This window comes from Siniperca chuatsi, linkage group LG17 (assembly GCF_020085105.1).
Source record: "Siniperca chuatsi isolate FFG_IHB_CAS linkage group LG17, ASM2008510v1, whole genome shotgun sequence".
Taxonomy (NCBI): domain Eukaryota; kingdom Metazoa; phylum Chordata; class Actinopteri; order Centrarchiformes; family Sinipercidae; genus Siniperca; species Siniperca chuatsi.
In genome coordinates this window covers 24,155,989-24,176,990 of record NC_058058.1, presented here as the reverse complement: position 1 = coordinate 24,176,990, position 21,002 = coordinate 24,155,989, and positions in this window count along the sequence as shown.

Genomic DNA, 21,002 nt, shown 5'->3' with positions numbered 1-21,002 from the left:
TTCTCCCTCTCTGTGAGCTAAAGCTCTACAAGCTAAAGGCAAACTGCAGATTATAAGATCAGCTTTAATGAAGGCAGTGAAGTGGTCATGGAGGAGGTTTTTAATTATATAGTTAATTTCATCGATCTCTGTAGTTTGACTGATGACATATTTATTATGATTTTTTTGGGGTATTTGCAGATCACATCCAAATTGACTCTAATGGCACTTTTTGATCATATTTCACAATATGTAGTATACCTAACATTTTCCAGCCTGTGATCATTTTCAAGAGTTCAGATGCTGATTCAGGTCGAATATATAGAAATAATTTCATTTTTCTAATTACAGTTATCTTACTTAGCAGACAGACAGTTAGAGACTAGCTGGTGGTGGAGCATTTGGCAGCTAAAGTGCCAGATATTTCCCTCAGGAGTTGGTACAGACCAAAAACAGAGCTAAAAGAGAGTGAATATTGGACTTATATTTGCCAAGTGTCCAAAACACAACTCCAAATGAATGGTAATATTGCTCCATAACTGCTGGATGTGCAAATAAGCAAATGTTTGGTAACAAGTTGACCACATCAACTTGGAAGATGATGATATTTCTACATTGTGTTGTATTCTTGTTTCCGCTGCCCCCAAGTGATAAAAAAAAATCTGTTGCCCATTAGCTCGTTAGCTTAGTGCTTAATGGTGCACAATGGCCAACAAAATGTCAGGGAGGAGTAAACATAACAGTAGAGAGAAAGTAGAGAGAAGCTCCAGGAGCTATTGTGACAACAACAAGCACTAGCCTGGCCAAGCCAGCTAAAGTAGTTCACTAGCCCTGCGAGTAGTAATAATAATAAAACTTTATTTATAGAGCACTTATCAAAACAAAGTACAAAGTGCTTCACAACAAGAGAAATAAAATACTACAGTGAATAATGAAATATAAAGACAAAAACAGGTGTGATGTGATCATACCTCTTGGTCCTGGTTAACAGCCTAGCAGCTGAGTTCTGTACATTCTGCAGTCGTGTCAAGTTTTTTGATTAAGGCAAGTGAACAGGCTGTTACAATAATCAAGGCGTGGGGAAATAAAAGCATGTACAACAGTTTCTGCATCTGTAAGATTTAAAATAGATCGGATTTTTGCAATATTTCTGAGGTGATAAAAACATGATTGGACAAGCTTAGTGATATGTTGCTCAAAATATAAATTGCTATCAAACAGGACACCAAGATTTCTTGCAACAGGCTTGATATGTTGTGACAGGTTACCAGTAGATGGCAGTATGTGTTTAGTGATGTGTTGGGGCCCAATAACAAAGATTTCAGTTTTATTTGAGTTGAGCTGAAGAAAATTTATCGACATCCAGTTTTTTAATGTCAGACAGGCATTCCTGCAGAGAACTCAGCATACTAAGGTCAGTGGGCTTGACAGGGAGGTACAACTGTGTGTCATCCGCATAACAATGAAAAGAAATAAGACGGTGTAGTCCCTCATTCGTCCAGGAATGCTCCATCGTAGAAAAGGTTTCAATCGTAGTCATCTGGACACTGTTTTCAGAATCAAGACGTTTCGGCTCCCATCCGGAAGTCATTCTCAATTGTGTGAATTGTGTGAATCCACAACTGAGAATGACTTCCGGATGGGAGGCAAAACGTCTTGATTCTGAAAACAGTGTCCAGATGACTATGATTGAAACCTTTTCTACAATGAAAAGAAATCCTATGTCACCCAAGGGGAGCATATATAAGGAGAAAAGTATTGGTCCCAGAATTGAACCTTGAGGCACACCATACTTGATATGGGAGAAGGATGACATGAAGTTATTAATGCTGACACAGAATTTCCCATTGGACAGATAAGATGAGAACCAGTCTAGTGCAGTGCCAGATATGCCCACCCAGTGCCTCAGTCTATTTAAAAGAATGCCATGATCAATTGTGTCAAAGACAGCACTTAAATCCAGCAGCACAAGAATTGAGCACATGCCTGTGTCGCCATTCATTAAAAGGTCATTAGTGACTTTGAGAAGGGCTGTCTCAGTGCTGTGGTGCTGACGAAAGCCAGATTGGGACTTTTCAAAGGTATTATTGTTTTCCACAGCAGCAAGAAGCTGCTTAGATACAAGTTTTTCGAGAATCTTTGAAATAAAAGGCAGTTTGGAGATTGGGCAATAGTTATCCAGGAGGGTAGGATCAAGCCCAGGTTTCTTTAGGACTAGCTGGACACAAGCAGTTTTAAAGTAATATGGGACGCAGCCAGTAGACAGCGAGCTGTTAAAAATAATTTGTAAAAGGGGCGCAATACAATCCATAACTTCCAATAAAAAGCTAGTTGGGATTTTGTCCAGAGGGCTGGAGGATACTCTCATAAGAGACATGATGTCTGCGAGTTCAGGCAGAGTAACAGCAGAAAAATTGCTCAATGAATCCCCGAGCGGGTGATCCACATCCAAAAAGGCAGGGTTGGGAGTGATACCAGATCATATTAACTCCACCTTACCAGCAAAGTGCAAAAGAAACTTTTCACAATCAGCATCACAATCAGCAGGGGCACAAGGAGAGACTGGGTTAACTAACTGATCCACTTAAATAGGAATCTGGGGTGGGCAGAAATAAGTGCAGAGAAATGACATGTTCTTGCATCCTTCACCATCCTATTATAAAGGAGTAATAACTCTTTCATGGCCACAAAGTGGACCTGCAGACCTGATTTCTTCCATCTGCTTTCTGCTCTTCTGCATTTCCTTTTACAGCTTCGAATACTATTATTTAACCATGGCATAGTTGAGTAGCGAGCGAAGGTGACTTTTTGATATGTGTACTGAAACACGGTCTGTTCCACTCCATCCTGAAATTAACTGAGCTCCTCCACTGTTTTCATGCTGATGGCCATGAGCTTCCCACTGCTCACCCACAACAGAGCCTAACATTCCTGGGAACATGTGATTTTCCCCTCTGCTTCCCTTCCCTGCCCCCACCTCCCGACCTCCCTGACCACCCAGACACAAGACCACAGAGCTGTTACTCCCTGGAAAACAGCCCGACTAAGCAGTAGGAGGCCTGCAACTGCAGAGAGAATAACTTAAAATGTGCTAAATGGTTTCTGATATCACAGACAATATTAAAGGGGCAATATGTAAGAATTGAACTACTCTCCACCTGTTGAATTCATACTCCAAAAAAATAGGGGGCAGGATATCACATATCAGGTCATAACCAAGGTGTCAAAAATGAAGCCAACCTGGAAGTGCAAAAAACTTCTGATCCCAAGAAGGACCGGACCAGCGCTAAAGCTTAGACCCTGTGGCAGGGTCACACAGGATTACCACTGCAGCTACAACTATTCCAAATAATACTACAACTACCACCTACTACCTGCTGCTACTATTTTACTACTACTATTATTGCTACTAATACTACTACAAGGATTTCTATTGCTACTGCTATACTGCTTCTATTAATACTACCAATGCTGTTACTGCAGTCACCACTATCCTGCTATTACTGCTGCTACTACTACTAATGCTGCTGCTATTTCTGTTGCTATTGCTAAATACTACTACTGCTCCTATTAATACTAACAATGCTACTGCTATTATTGCTGCTATCACTGCCTATCCCCAACTACTTCTACAACTGTAGCTACTACAACTGCTACTACCACTACTACCACTGCTACTACTGCTGCTGCTAATACTATTATTGCTACTAATACCACTGCTACTACTATTGCTGCTACTTTACTGCTGCTGCTGCTAACTATGCTGCTACTAACACTACCACTGCTGCTGCTAATACTACTACAGCTACTACTACTACTACTACTGCTATAACTATTGATACTAACACTGTTGTTGCTGCTGCTACCTTGCTACTTCTACAACCACTGCCACTACTACAACTGCTTGTTTACTACTAGTACTTTTATACTACTGCCATCACAGCTACTACCACTGCTGCTAACTACTACTACTACTATGACTATTGATGCTACTGTACATTTATTGTTGCTGCTGTTAACATGCCACTTATACTACTACAAAAAAAGAAATAAAACACAATAACAACTGGAGGCCATTTGTCCAGATGGATGTACAAATTGCTGGATGGAATGGTATAGTCTGCATCACTCCTAGCCAAAATGAAACAGCTGTGGTGCACCACACTCCAATCATGCACTGGACACCATATCCAAGAAGGTTACCAGGCCAGCTGTTAAAACGTAGCCACACATGCTTCTTTAAGAAAAAATCATATACCAGCCCACTTGTGGAATAACTTGATGTTACCAAGTTAGAAGAATTGAAGACGCAAGAATCTTGTTGATTTTGTGCTACTGCAACACAAGCAAAGGTCAAATAGGTTTTGTGGAGCAAGACAAGACACAATGTAACAGCCACAAATATTTTCCACAGTGTTTCTTAAGGTGGTAACTGATTTTATTGGATTAGGACTTAACTATATATCAGCACAATAATTACTTTAAATACTTTTTTTTTTTACAGTTGAACTTGTCAGTTTTGTATCTTGCCAAATGGCAAATAAAATGAAAATCCCAACCTAGGTGGTTTCTGGTCTCTTTACACCACAAAGATGGAAGATAAAGAAAAGAGCTTTTTCAGGGTAGATTATAGAACAGAATTTGATGATTTAATGCTGTTAAAGGGATGCTTTACATTTCACTCTTCAGATTTGATACAAACAGGTGGAGGAAACCTTTAACAAGTGACAAAACTTGATTTGGGCAAATTGTGAACCCAAGGTGTGTTAACTGCTCTATCGTGGTACATATGCAGTTAACAATGATAACATTGGCAGATTTATTACTCAAATTTCTTAGTAATTTTTGAAACAATGGGTTCTTGATTTCAGACAGAGGTAGACAAAAGCAGGCTTCTCATTTTTAACCAGCGACCATCAATGTTGCTGGCTGAAAAGTGTCCCTGGCAGATTTCATCCGCTAGCTAACTAATTAACATGAACTTGTTTTAAAATGAGAACCCTGTAAAAGGGTCTTAAATAGATGGCTACATAAATTATGCCATGCTGAAAGACTGAGGCTAAAGCTACATGTCCCTGTAAAAAGTCAGCATCCTCACCAGTTGATGATCCATGTAGAAGACATGGAAATAAAGAAACAGCATTGTTCGTGTGTTGTAAGGTAGCTAGTTAGCTCTAGCTCATTAGTATTAGAGAGCAGTATGATAAGGATGTAAGTTCTAACATAAACCTTTTCAGATGCTTACTGTTGAAAACAAGTTTGGGGTGAGGTATCAAGCTAACGTTAGCTGCTTAAGTTAGAGCAGACTAACATACAGTTAAATCCATTGCTTACACTTTTGCTCTTAAGTTTTAGGTTTTGGAAAGGCAACTTTTAAAAGAAGATATAATGCTCCAAGGTTTGACAGCCTTGTATGGCTATAAGCTATGATTGGGGAAAGAGAAAGGCTTTAGTCAATGATCAATTAGTAAGGGTAGGACACTCTTCTCTGTTGTTGTTGCTTTTGCATCTTTAAAAATGAGTGAGGTTTTTCATACAGTAAGTGTAGGTCACCTTCAATTTAGTCAAGTGTGTAAAACACAATGCAGTGAAGCCTCTACTTACCTTGAGCGGCTCTCAGCCCGCCTTAAAGAATTTCATCAGTCTGACTTTCAGTAGAGAATGATACAGGTATAGACAATCCAACACCGACACAGAAGGGTAAACACTTAAGCAATATTTCAGCTCAAACACAGTCTAAAATGTTGAAACGTTTTGCTAAAAAGGAAAAGTATTTTCTTATTCAGTTTTCTCATCTGTGGCTGTGGTTTGGGGGACTGTTTTTTCTGGTTTAACTGATATCTTTGCAGCCTCCCCCTCACCAGCTGCACAACAAGGGGACGACCAGCTCTGAATGTGCAAGATGGTCATGGTCAGGACAGTGCAAATGGGAAAGAAACAGGTGTCACCAAGGACACAAACGTCGACCTCTAGGTCGAGTTCATGTAGGAATAACCCAACCAAGGACAGTGTGTGTGACTTTTAAACTCCCCTTCCCATTCAGTCAGTCATTTATATGAATGAGATCCTAAAACATAAAGAAGAGGACAAGAGGAGGGTTTGCCCTTCCCTTCCCTCTGTCTCAATCAATGGCACCAGGAGGAGTTTTGATTTATGTTTCCCAGGATCTGTGCTCCAGGAACAACCCCAGCTGTTCCATTGACACCGCTGAGGCCAGGGGAGAGATGAGTAATGTAATTAACCAATGAACGAAAGGAGGAAGATGGAGAGATCAGTCTGCGTGGGGGGGCGGAGTTGCCCGCTGATGTTCCCACACGACAGAGCCATATCTCAGTATGTACAAAAGCCCCGCTCCGATGTCATCCTCTCAGCATAATTAAACGAGATAAACGTCGCAGTGGAGGAGTGAGCCTTAAAGCCTGACGACTGCGTCAGGGTGCCGCTGCTCTATAGTGTCGGTTCATGTTTCTGTGATATAAACATGCTCAGTTACATCTCTGCAGGGGCAGCCCAACAGCTCGTGCACATGCTGGAGCATTAACAGATGGGGAGTGAGTAGGAAGCAGAGGGTAGACCGATACAGGCCAGTACCAATACTGATAGATTTGCGCTTAAGCTGCCAAAACATGATTTTGTGCAAATATTGAAAATTAAAGGAACACTCCATCGAAGATCTTTTAAGTAGGGCTGGGTTAGATTGTATTTTATTGATCCAAATCCAATATTCTGAATCTTTATGAATCCCTCACCAAATGTAATTAGGATTAGCTTTCAACCTTTGCGAGTAACTCAAGTATAAAGATTCACTTTAAATCTGTAAAAGCTTTTTTATTGGCTGAGAGGGCAGAAAGTTTTGAGTTGCAGCCTAACTAATGTTTACAACCTGTAGTTGCAACTTGAAAATGAAATGTCCACTGAATGTATCTGACTCACTGAAGAAACAGGTGTAGCCTACTGACTTTTACACCCTATTTTACATGAGCTACTAGGTCTAAAAGCTATGTACTAAGCATAAAATATTATATAATATGCATAAAAGTTGTCTTACAGAACTGTAAGATTCTGAAACCTGAAATGGACATGACACAATCAGCTACATTATTTCACTAAAGAAGAGTCGCCTGGACACACCAGGATTTAAAACGGCCAATGGTATCGCTGCCATCAGAGGATCTGCTTGAGGAGGCAAAATGAATCCGTGCAAATGTATGTAATTTCAAGTATGAGCAAATGTGTCTTTAACTTACACATTGGATTGGAAAGTACTGAAACACGACACTACAAATGAATATCTATCATCCAGACAGGAGGATATAGCCAGGACAATGACCAAGCCAATGTCAGTACTGATAATTTCATAACTGAGTGATTGAAGCATAAGTAAGCATATGTAAGTCAGGTGAGCTGTATGATTAAAGTGCCGGCATCTCTTTAAATGAATAATTTGGAATTGTGCCAAAATCTTTAAAGCTGCATGTTTGAACAGCATCTAGCGTGGTGTTGGTGAAGTTGTTTAACCTCGTTGTTGTTGGTTGCTCTGAAATCGTCCACTAAGGTAACATGAATGGCAGTACATTATTTACTAAACTGATGATGTGAGTTGGCATTGGCATTGCAACCACGACAGAGTGATCCTACAAAATCAGTCAAACATTGCTTATAGCAGATATCCAACCATGGTAGATGTCCCATGTTTTGTTTCAAGGCACTCCACGATACAGATGACTATTACAGCAATACATTCATTCAAATAATTTGGGATATTTGTAAAACTGGCATGGCAACTGCCAATTCAAATATCTGATCAAATGTGAGATGTCGAGGGGTGAGAACCAATAACAATTTGGGCAAAAAATTAGTTAGCCTATATATATTAAATGGAAGCTCTTGATGAGCTCTTTCTACTGCCAAAGGACACATGGGAATTCTAAACCAGTCCAGAGTTATCAGTCAAAAACCAAAAGAATAACACTGAACTATCTGACTAACTATCACTTAACTTGTTTCAAGATTAAAGCTAGCATTCTAGCTAGCAGCTAATGGTATGGTTCATCATGTGGGCACTCAGTTACTGTTTAAGCGCCAGAACAGAGGGAAAGCAGATGAGAAGGGACAGACAGCCACTGACAATGGGACAGGACACGCACAGCCATCACCAATCCACACACCTTGCCCATCACCATTATTGATCATAAATTCATGGAGTCTGGACATCAAACAGATGGACTGCGACAGTGTCTATGCAGCCATTGAGACCGGCAGAAATAATGTACCTGTGTACAGTCCGGAGGGGCAGGCCATACGAGGTGATTGAGCTTGAGTACAGTGACTTTCTGGATTTCAAATGTCTGAACAGAACCAAAGACACAGAGGTACACAGACAAATAGTTTGTTGGCAGGAAATCAAATGGCCGCGCTACACAAAAGAGGATCTGAAAGGGATTCAGTTCAAAGATGAACTGTCTGACCAAGCATTTCGAATGCGGGAAGTTGGAAAGCAGGAGACCAGAGGTTGTCATGGAAGTGAACCAAAGAAGATGCACACAGGCCCACCTGGGATCACTGCTGGGAAAAAGAAAGACTTACATTGTGCATGAATGGGACTATCCCTCACTCCTGTGTGGACTTCTACCAGTCTTTGCAAGTCAGTCAGTCAGTGTAGGCTATCTGAAACTTACATGATCTGTATGAAATATGCTGTTCTTGCTGTATATAATTATATTGCTACATTTGACATTCCCAATGTTCTATAGTCTATTTTTTAACTAATATGATAGATATTTTTTATATATTATCACAATGGACTCTATAGCCTATTTTCAACTGGTTATGGCTAAACAATTAGTTATTTGGCCAAATGGTTATTATTAATGTTTTAACAAAATGAATTACATTCAATAAACTAATAAGATAAGATAATCCTTTATTGATCCCCCAGAGGGGAAACTGGGGTGTTACAGCAGCACAAAGACAGATATACAGTGGGTACGGAAAGTATTCAGACCCCTTTAAATTTTTCACTCTTTGTTTCACTGCAGCCATTTGCTAAAATCAAAAAAGTTCATTTTATTTCTCATTAATGTACACTCAGCACCCCATCTTGACAGAAAAAACAGAAATGTAGAAATGTATGCAAATGTATTAAAAAAAGAAAAACTGAAATATCACATGGTCAGAAGTATTCAGACCCTTTGCTGTGACTATTTAACTCACGTGCTGTCCATTTCTTCTGATCCTCCTTGAGATGGTTCTACTCCTTCATTGGAGTCCAGCTGTGTTGAATTAAACTGATTGGACTTGATTAGGAAAGGCACACACCTGTCTATATAAGACCGTACAGCTCACAGTGCATGTCAGAGCAAATGAGAATCATGAGGTCGAAGGAATTGCCCAAGGAGCTCAGAGACAGAATTGTGGCAAGGCACGGATCTGGCCAAGGTTACAAAAGAATTTCTGCAGCACTTGAGGTTCCTAAGAGCTCAGTGGCCTCCATAATCCTTAAATGGAAGAAGTTTGGGACGACCAGAACTCTTCCTAGACCTGGCCGTCCAGCCAAACCGAGCAATCATGGGAGAAGAGCCTTGGTGAGAGAGGTAAAGAAGAACCCAAAGATCACTGTGGCTGAGCTCCAGAGATGCATCAGGGAGATGGGAGAAAGTTCCAGAAAGTCAACTATCACTGCAGCCTGACGGAAGCCTCCCCTCAGTGCAAGACATATGAAAGCCTGCATAGAGTTTGCCAAAAAACACATGAAGGACTCCCAGACTGAGAAATAAGATCCTCTGGTCTGATGAGACAACGATTGAACTTTTTGGCGTTAATTCTAAGCGGTATGTGTGGAGAAAACCAGGCACTGCTCATCACCTGCCCAATACAATCCCAACAGTGAAACATGGTGGTGGCAGCATCATGCTATGGGGGTGTTTTTCAGCTGCAGGGACAGGACGACTGGTTGCAATTGAAGGAAAGATGAATGCGGCCAAGTACAGAGATATCCTGGAAGAAAACCTCTCCCAGAGTGCTCAGGACCTCAGATTGGGCCGACGGTTCACCTTCCAACAAGACCATGACCCTAAGCACACAGCTAAAATAACAAAGGAGTGGCTTCGGAACAACTCTGTGACCATTGACTGGCCCAGCCAGAGCCCTGACCTAAACCCAATTGAGCATCTCTGGAGAGACTGAAAATGGCTGTCCACCAACGTTCACCATCCAACCTGACGGAACTGGAAAGGATCTGCACGGAAAAATGGCAGAGGATCCCCAAATCCAGGTGTGGAAAACGTGTTGCATCATTCCCAAGAAGACTCATGGCTGTACTAGCTCAAAATGTGCTTCTACTCAATACTGAGCAAAGGGTCAATTTCAGTTTTTCTTTTTTAATAAATTTGCATCAATTTCTACATTTCTGGGGGGGGGTTCTGTCAAGATGGGGTGCTGGGTGTACATTAATGAGAAATAAAATGAACTTTTTTGATTTTTAGCAATGAAACAGAGTGAAAAATTTTAAAGGGGTCTGAATACTTTTTGTACCACTGTATGTACAGAAAAATAGAGAAACTTAAAATAAAATAGACAAATTATAACTATAAAATAAGAATAGAATAAAATGTGGTAGTAATATAAGGATATTGTTAATATTTTATAACAGTGGATTACTGTAACTTTTTAAACTCATTAATGTAAAGCTTTTTTCATATTTTCAACAGATACCCCCTTTTCATATTGTATGAGATAAAATGTTGGTTCCAAAAAAGTACATGTGACTTTCTAACAAATAGACAAAACACAAACAAATTAAGAAAACATCATTTTGACAACACATGCACTGCAAATATACACAACCAAATACACAAACGTGCTGCAAATACACAAAACGACAACGCAAGTGCAGAGCGAAAAGTGGAATTTTATCAGTTTATCATATTTGTGAGGAGATTTAGTGTTTTTGACAGATATTAACCTAGGAAACGCTATTTATGTGCACTTGGTCACTCCAACGTTCATAACAGGCTGCAGTCCGTCTGTCATCACTGATGAACCTGCTCATCATCTCTGAGTAACAGCAGTTTTCCTTCAGATTTACCTTAATGTTCAGTTTCAGTAATGCTTTACAAAGGGGGAGGATGAGGATGTTTTCTTAATTTGCTTGTGCTTTGTCTATTTGCATGTGTGTTCTTAAGTTGCGGTGCGTTTGGCCTTGTCGGCCACCGTACCTACGCCCCTCGAAATCTTCTCCTCAGTGTACAAAAACCTGAGAAACAGCTGTTAGACCGTCACAAGACACAACATTTGGCAGCAAACATCAGACAGAATTGAATTCTGCATACTCTAATTGTCAGGTTTGAAACTGAAACAAAGCGGCATAACGTCTACTCGATCTCTGCAGTATACAGCAGAGCTTGACAAAATTTTGGCACATACAGCTTCCTCACCACCCCTCAGTACACTGTTGCCCATTAAGTGGTTAATGATGTCATGTAATGAATGTTCCCTCGCGGTGCTGCTCCCAAGCTGCTCAGTCTAGAGAAATCAATGTGTGTCCTGCTGTTTGCACACAGCACTGCGTTCTCAACAGTACCTCGACAGACTTGTGTACATACCAAAATTGATTTCACTTGGTGTAAACTCTCCTTTGAAACCCAGAAAAATGACATTTCTTTAGGTGGATTAGCAGCTTTGTGACACACCGCATCTCTGAAGGCACTGTGAAACTAAATACCTTAATATGTTTACCATCAAATGCCATCCATTTCCCAATTGATAATGACGTTATAATGGATAACTAATGGATAAAATAGTGGATGTGATATATTGTGGTATTTTTAAAGGATTATCAAATTGAGTGACTAATATGAAACCATCCATTAAAGGCCCTGCACATGGTAAATCCCCACAGGTGATTTCAATTATTTTGCCTGATTAGACCGCCTCTCTGTACACACTGTGGCTGATTGACCCCTTCCTGACTCTCCTGTTAGCGTTGATGCACCTGTTAGGGTGGCCCTTTCAGACATGCACCTCTTTATGTTAAGCTGATGGCAATTTAACGTTAATGTTGGTCTCATGTCTGAATAAGCACCATAAAACATAAAATTCACAATGTCAATCTTACTAGGACGGACCTTTTAACATTTCCATAACACTTTCAACATGGCACAAGTCTGAATTGAATGCCGTCAGATAAACGTAATGGCTGCAGCAGAACAAGGTTAAACACATAAAGGAAATTAAGTTTCCATCTTGTTTGCCTCTGTGAGAGCACTTTATACATGACTCAGTTATCATCTCCTTTGCACAGAGAAAATAAAAACACTTTAATAAACCACAAAACACAGTGAATGATTCTTATCATGTCTGATCAGTCTATAAAAACATTGATACATTTCGATGCTGTTTTCCCCTTGAAACCCGATAATACATGAAGAAAACTCCTTAAATCAGTATGACTCATTTATTTATCCATTAGTAGATTAACCGCTGACGTTACTTACACTGTAACGGGCGACCTTTTATGGTACAGATTAAGGCTAACACATAATGTTACTCTTACTACCTTAAAAAACCCTAAACTTTGTAGATAATCCATTTAAAACCTAACTTTAACCCCTTAATATATTATAATCCATTAATTTACCCATTAATTAAACCCAAATTTGGGGTGTAGTTCACCTTAATACCTGAACACTGTTGGGAATACAAATCCCTTCAAATATAATTCATTTTCACCTGAAAACATTTTAATATTCATGTAAACCTTAAATTGTAATTCATTTGTTAATTAAGGGCTTCCCAAATTAAAATGTTTTAAAGAGGTTTGGTTTCACCTTTTCAAATTAGGGGATCTCTAACAACCACACAATGCTAAATGTTTTCAAGTGTAAATGAAGGATTAATTCACGGCATTGTTTCATAGTGAGGAGAGGCTTTGTGGTATTCTAGGCTAAACACTTTACTGTATGTAGAAAAGTGTTTGGAACCATTCAAATATTTTTAAAATGCAAAAAATATGTATATATAGCTGTGGTAAGTGAAAACCCTCTTTTATATCAGAGGCGGATGATATAACTGAATGATAGTGTCTGCTATCAGCCCATTACATTAACAAACCTGCTGTATGTATTGGTCTAAATGGAGAGAGCTTGAGAGCAGGGAAAGAGACAGTGAGCATGAGAGTGAGAGACTTCATCACCATGGTGTAAAACAAAGTAATCTGCACATCCCCCTTCACAGCTGTACTCCACTCTGCTGTGGGCTCACACACTCACATGTAAAGACAGCCCTCAGCACGAAAAAAGCTTCAGCATGGCGTTTAACCCCCACATTATTACTGAAGCTTAAGTAACACAGATGTACTTTTTTTCACAGTGGGTGAGTGGGATAAGGCTTGCACCACGCAGTCACTTTCAGACTTTTCATGTTTTAGATTTTCTACTTTTAACTTGACTTTAGCAGAGGAACTCAATAAAACCTCTCACCTTGCCTTAAAGAAATAGTTCATTTTGGGAAATACGCTTATTTGCTTTATTGAGAGTGAGAAGTCATATCTGTGCATTAAGTATGAAGCTTGGGGATGTGTTTAGCTTAGCTTAGCGTAAGACTAGAGGGGGGGGGGGGACAGCCAGGCTGGCTCTGTCCAAAGTAAAAGTTTTTCCATTTACATTCATTAATGATTAAGCACATGTGTTAATGTTGTGTTTATACTTTGGACAGAGTGAGGCTTGCTATTTCCCCCTGCTTCCAGTCTTTATGCTAAGATAGGCTAACCACATCCTGATTCTAGCTCCGACACAAGAATGATATTAATCCTCTCATCTCACTCTTAGAAAGTAAGCAAATAAGCATATGTTGAGCCATTTACTATAGCTGCTTAGCCACTAAAATCATTTCAGTATTGTGGCTTTCAATTTTAGCGCTCCATTATGTTTAAAAGCTGCCAACAGGATGACATCATTTGACACTGCACTCCAAAAACGTTTAAAATTCACTGTTGAAAAATCACAAATCTGTTTTATGATGTGACAACGCTATGGTTAAAGTTTGGTTTGGTTTAGGCACAAACATGACTTGGTTAGGTTTAAGGAAATATCATAAACGTCCAAATAAGTACTGTGTTATGGTCAGAAAAACATCTTGATCTGGGTTCAAATTACTACATCCTTAAGGTTAGGAGACCTTCATCGTCATGGTTACAAGAATGAGAATCAGAATGAGAATCAGAAATACTTTATTGATCCCCGAGGGGAAACTCTTTTGTTACAGCTGCTCACTATCACGTCAGTGCACACAGGAATAGAAGTACTAAGCAAATCAGAATATAATACACTATAATACAGGTCAGAAAATAAATTAAGTACCAAGTGGGTATAAGTATAAAATAAAATAAGTGTAAAGTACAAAGTGGGTTTACCGGTTGATGATAAGTATGTACGGTATAATAATACAATGTAAATAAGTAATAGTGCATGAACTGTCAAGTTAAGTGTAGCTTATTGAGATGATTATGAGACGGTGGATATTGCACAGCAGTAATAGAAGTATGAATAAATATCGATAAATTAAACTGAAAACAGAATATATTGCACCGGAGTATTAAACAGAGAATATTGCACAAATATTAGTATATATAAGTATTGCAGTGATGTTAATGGTCCAATGTCCTGTTTAGTGACTTAGGGTCATATAGACTGACACTTAGAGGGGAGGAGTTAAAGAGTTTGATGGCCACAGGCAGGAATGACTTCCTGTGGTGCTCTGTGGTGCATTTTGGGGGATGAGTCTTCCGCTGAAGGTGCTCCTTTGTTTGACCAGCACGTCATGGAGTGGGTGGGAGACGCTGTCCAAGATGGCGTGTAGTTTGGCCAGCATCCTCCTCTCTGACACCACCGACAGAGAGTCCAGCTCCACCCCCACAATGTCACTGGCCTTACGGATCAGTTTGTTGAGCCTGTTAGTGTCCGCTACCCTCAGCCTGCTGCCCCATCACGCAACAACATACAGGATAGCACTGGCCACCACAAACTCATAAAACATCTTCAGCATTGTCTGGCAGATGTTGAAGGACCTCAGCCTCCTCAGAAAATAGAGGCGGCTCTGGCCCTTCCTGTAAAGAGCTTGAGTGTTCTTAGCCCAGTCCAGTTTATTGTCCATGTGTACTCCCTCCTTCGTAGATCTACAACCAGCTCCTTAGACTTTGTTGCATCAAGCTGCAGATGGTTCTGCTCACACCATGAGACAAAGTTCCCCACCACAGCCCTGTACTCAGACTCATCACCACTGCTGGGTCATCAGAAAACTTCTGAAGGTGGCAGGACTCTGTGTGGTGGCAGAAGTCTGTGGTGTAGATGTTGAAGAGGAAGGGAGAGAGGACAGTCCCCTGAGGGGCCTCTGTGTTGCTGACCACGCTGTCTGACACACAGTGCTGCAGACGCGCATGCTGTGGTCTGCCAGTCAGGTAGTCAACAATCCAGGACACGAGGGGGGCATCCACCTGCATCGCTGCCAGCTTCTCCCCCAGCAGGGCTGGCCGGATGGTGTTGAAAGCACTGGAGGAGTCAAAAAACATGATCCTCACCGTGCTTGCCGGCTTATCCAGGTGGGTGTAGATGCGGTTCAGCAGGAAGATGATGGCGTCTTCAACTCCCAGCCAGGGCTGGTAGGCAAACTGAAGGGGGTCCAGGAGCTGACCATGGGCCGCAGCTGTTCCAGCACCAGTCTCTCCAGGGTCTAATAACCCTTTGGTTAAGGTCATGTTTAAAAGAAACAAATGTTGACTGTTGGTAGAAAACAGGAAGTAAACAGAGGTCTCCGGTGGCAAAGTCCGATATTTTATTGACCCATCCAACCACCCCCGACCTTGTGGACTTTGTGTCTCTATAACAACGTCACACTACTTCCTCCTTTGCTCCAGACAGACATTGGGCATTTGCTGAAGTGACAAACGCTGTGGTTTTTCTTGGGAGCAGTGGCAGTAAAAATGTATTGGAGACTGTATCAGCCTCCAATAACTGTAAATGTGTCCATTCTTCCACCCATCCTTCTTCTGCTATTTCTTATTGAAAGACATCAAGACAGCAACTGACTACTTTTCAGGGACATGACAATACAGTCACTTGTTTCCATATTTGCTGCTAAGCACACAGTCCTGTTGTGATTCTGTACTGCTCCTTCAACAGATGTGAATCAGTGTGAGCACTAGTGTTCATGAAATGAGAGCTTCTGTATGTTGCGCTCATTTCTCTCCGTGTAGCCATGCTCGCTATCGCTGCATATACCACACCTCTTCCACAGGGAACCAAAGCAGGAATGATATACCAGCAGATAAAAGCCAAACGATTTGAAGGTCTGCACACCCACACTCTAGGCACAACACAAAAAGAAATGCATTACTTTCTTTTTGCACAAAAAGATTTGTTCCAAAGAAAAACAGCAATAAATAGATCAACCCTTGTAACAATGGTTGGACTAACTAGTTAGTATATTTGTCACAGATAGATAGTGGCCACCATCATAGCAGTATAAATGTGACTACATTTATATCACATGTATGTCAGTAAAGCCTTGAGAAACTTTGAGGTTTGCTAATTTTGAAAGCCCAAGGGGTTGTTCAACGCAGAGCAATGAATCTATAAACTGAAATTAGGACATGAAATTGTTACGATGTCTTGTAAGGACAGTATGTTTAGACATGAGCCCCCTGACACTATACTACTATTTTTAAAGAAGCTATAATTGATATTTTTATATTAATGTATGTATGTATGGCAATGTGGATACAATGTGACAATGTAATAGGGGTCGCTCGTAGAGATGAACCTACAGAGAATTATTACCTGAATATGCAGCTCGCCTCAGCGTTATAGTAAGTTTCAGCTCATTCTTTTTCTGTCCAGCCTGCAACTTTACTGTTTTGGTTCACTCTCACTGCAGTTAGCGACTAGCTAACATGTCCCTCAGGAGTTGGTAGAGACCAAAAACAGAGCTAACAGAGAGTAAATATTGTACTCACATTCTCCAGGTGCCCAGAAACACGACTCCAGATGACTGATAATGTTGCTCCGTAACTGCTGGATGTGTAAATAAGCAACTGTTCGCTAACAAATTTGCCATATCAACTTAAGAAGTGTTATCAATGTTGTGTTCACAACTTGTTTCTGCTGCCCCCAAGTGGCCATAAAGATCAGTTGTTGAAGGTTTAAGGAATAGTTTAACATTTTGAAAAGTGTGCTTCTTTGCTTTCTTTGAGAGGTATACAAGATGAGAAGATTCATATCAATTTTATGTCTGTGAGCTAGGTATGGAGCTGAAGTCTGAAAGTGGGTAGCCTAGTTTTACATAAAGACTGGAAATGGGGAAACAGCTAACCTAGGTCTGTTGAAAGTTAAAACATATGCCTACCAATATGTTTAAAGCTTACTAATTAACATGCTGTAACTTGTTTCTTTTCAAAGAAAGGTAAAATCCACATTCAAGACTTCAGGAAGCCGCATACAGTCACTGTTTCTGTTGTATGCTAAGAAAGAGTTCAATAGAGTTAGCTAGCTATTCTCCCCTTCCTCTAGTCTTTAAGCTAAGCTAGTCTAATTGTGTCATGACTCAGCTTCACACTACAAGATGTAACTTGTAAAAGAGACAGTAGGCAGACCGAAAAGATATTCTGAAATACATAAGTCAAATAGTCATTTTTTTTTACTCTCCACAGAGCAGGCTAGCTGTTTTCCTGCATTCAGTCTTTATGCTAAGCTAGGTTAATCATATCCTGACTCCAGCTACATACTATGAGATACAAAATGTAAACAAGACAGTAGGTAGTACGATAAAATATTATAAAATAAATAAACAATAGGCATATTTTTTCACTTTGGGCAGAGCCAGGCTGTTTCCCCTGTGTCCAGTCTTTATGCTAAGCTAGGCTAAATGCATCCTGACTCCAGCTCTGTACTACACACAGACACAAGAGTGGTATTGATCTTCTCCTCTAAATCTGCGAAAGAAAACAAATGAGAATATTTCCCAAAATGTTGAACTGTATAAAACGTATAATAATAGAGCACAGTGGAGCGGTGTCAAAAATTGCACCACCAGCAGAGTAAGTCTAAGAGTATGTTTCCATAAAATGAAGGAAGAACAGGCAGTTTCATCTCAGACTGACCTGCCTCCCTGCCTGCTGCTTCTGTTACATCTCTAATAGGAGGAAATGGCTTGTGGTGAGGAGAGGATCCAGCCCTTCTGTGGGAGTTTAATTCAATCACAGCTCTGGTCAAAAATGAATTAAAACTCTCATTAAGCCCCCCTCCTGTGTTCCAGAGACTAAGCTGGCTGCTAAGGCTCACAAGTAGAGATTTGGGTGTTACATAGAAGCATCAGTCAGCTCTGCAGTTATCTGTCTGTGAGTCAGCCATCAGTCACTAACTCCATCATTTCGTTATTTTAATTTGAAGTGCTTCTCCGCACCCACACAGTGAGCCCAATGCACCCAGTTGCAGACGATCCAAACAACAGTAGGCTATGTGGATGTCTTGTTGTTTAATCTGAACGAGTCACAGTTTGACAAAATTGAGACTGCAGTGCTCCCTGCCTGGACTTTATATCTCACTGAGCACAATGAGGATAATACCCTGCGATCCACAACACAGGACCATTGACCTTTCCACAGTACACTGTAACTAACCACTTTGGACTGTGGCCATTTATTATATGGAGCAGAGTGTGCAGAAAGTGTTGTTTTGTGTCAGGGAGAGAAAAAGGAACCTGTGTGTAACCCCACAGGAAAACATCTCTGTGCCTCCGACCACTAAAGTGTTTCTGCTGCGGGATCAATTCAGCCTCGCTCTGTCGCTTCTGAGCTGCAGCTTACATTATCAGTGGAGTCAAACTGTTACATCTATTGTCAGGACAAAATGGCTCTGACAGTAGTAATTAAGCTTATTCTATTCCTGGAGTTATATTAATGTATTCTAGTTATTCTTTATTGATTTAAGAAAATAAAAGATGTGAACAAATGGATTTGTTTGGATTCTCTGCCACTTGGAAATAACATATGAACAATGCAAGGAGCTCTAAACTAAATAATTTAAAGCCGATAAATACCTAATACAATCTGTAAAGCTCAACCAAACATGTAGTCTTCTTTATCCGCTCTTTATACATGAGGAAAATACAACTTTTTTTCCTTCTCTTGTCCAACATGACTTCAAACGTGAAACATGAGCGCCCCCTGCCGATTCATAAATGGAAAGTGTGCTGCCTTCAGGCGCTCATTAAAATAAAACGGCCAGGAAAAGTCATAGTAGGCTACATGAGAGGGACTTGTTAAAGATGTAGACAGTGGTGCATAGTAACTAAGTTCATTTATTTAAGTATTATGGTGTAGTAAAGTTTTGAGGTACTTGTACTTTACTTAAGTATATCCATTTCATGTTACTTAATACTTCTATTCCACTTCAATTCAGAGGAAAATCTGTACTTTTACTTCACTTTTACTACAGTACAGTTACTTTGCAGAGGAAGATTTTACATCCAAAACATATCATAGTTGATCAAATATGATGCATTGTTGCATTACTGCATAGAAGGAACTGTTCAATAGTGTATATAAAGCAAGTAAAATTACCTTCACATCGACCAGCTACAGCAGGGCTATTCAATTACAAATTCAGTTGGGCCAGATATTTTCAGAAGCTTTTTTTAAACCTTTGTAGCTTTTGGTAATGACGTATTTTAAACAAAAGTAGTAAAAAAAAACAGCAGGCGTTTGGAAATGGCGGTAAAATAAGGTAATAACGTAAACTGACGGTTTTCATTGTCAAATTTACGTGTCAGGGTTGACAGAGGCACATTTTCAGTAGAGCACTTGTTGTGACCGTCAGCAGCCAGGTGGTTTGAAAAGCTACTGAGCCGGTCGGCGCTCACGTGACATCACGCTGACTTGTGAAAGATACGATTAGCGCCGCTGTCGCTACATCCGTAAACAGCCCGCCCGATCAGCACTGCGCATGTGCGGCGCTCAACAGAGACGAGAAGGAAGGCTCCCTCGTCAGCTCCTTCCATACACTATATATGCAGTTTACTTATTCAGTCATATGTCAGATTTATGTACGCTGGGCCACTCGGAGGTTGCTCCTGGGCCGCTAACTGAATAGGGCAGAGCTACAACATTGGAGTATTGCTTACATGTTAATAATAATCCAGTAATATTGCATATATAATAATATAACTCTCTGAAAGGCATTATGAGTACATTTATTTTTGAAACTTTAAGGACATTTTGCTTCTAATAATTCTGCCCTTTCACTTAAGTACAGTTTTGAATGCATGACGTTTATTTGGAATTAATTGTGTTCACATTGTAGTATTACTACGTTAACTTGGAGGTGGTACGAGCATGGAATCTGTATTAACAATTTATAGTACAGGTGGTTTTTTAAAATATTATCTTTGACATGCTGTGCATACTGTACATCGTAGTACGAAAACCGTTGTGTTTTATTTAATACACCAAATTTGCTATAGGATTATTATATTACTATTATAGACCTTTATTCTTGTGCTAATATTTGCTGAAGCTCAGTCACTAGCATTAATAGATTAGTGAATAATATAAAATTGTATTTTCTTATTTCAAACATTGTCCAAGTTTTAGTTTTCATGCATTTCAAGACACGTTTCACATATACAGCAGTTAGCACTACATATTACAGTTCACCATAGTGTTTAGATATTAAATACTGCTAAAAAATCTTTTCACATTGGGGTTTGGTGATGGCACCCAAATATCAAGTTTAAAATAAAAACCAATAAAATAATATAAAATAAAATAACAGCCTAATGGTCATTTTATCATCAATGAATGCCATGGTGTATCGTTGTGGTTATTATCGAGAGCGAGAGGAACCAAAATGAATAACATTTTTTTTTTTTAAACTTCTGCGTCTTGACAATTTATACTTGTGAGTCCCTTTAAGTGACATACACACGTCAAAGATGAATGAAACATTCCCAAGTGTGCAGCAGCAGTTTACGAG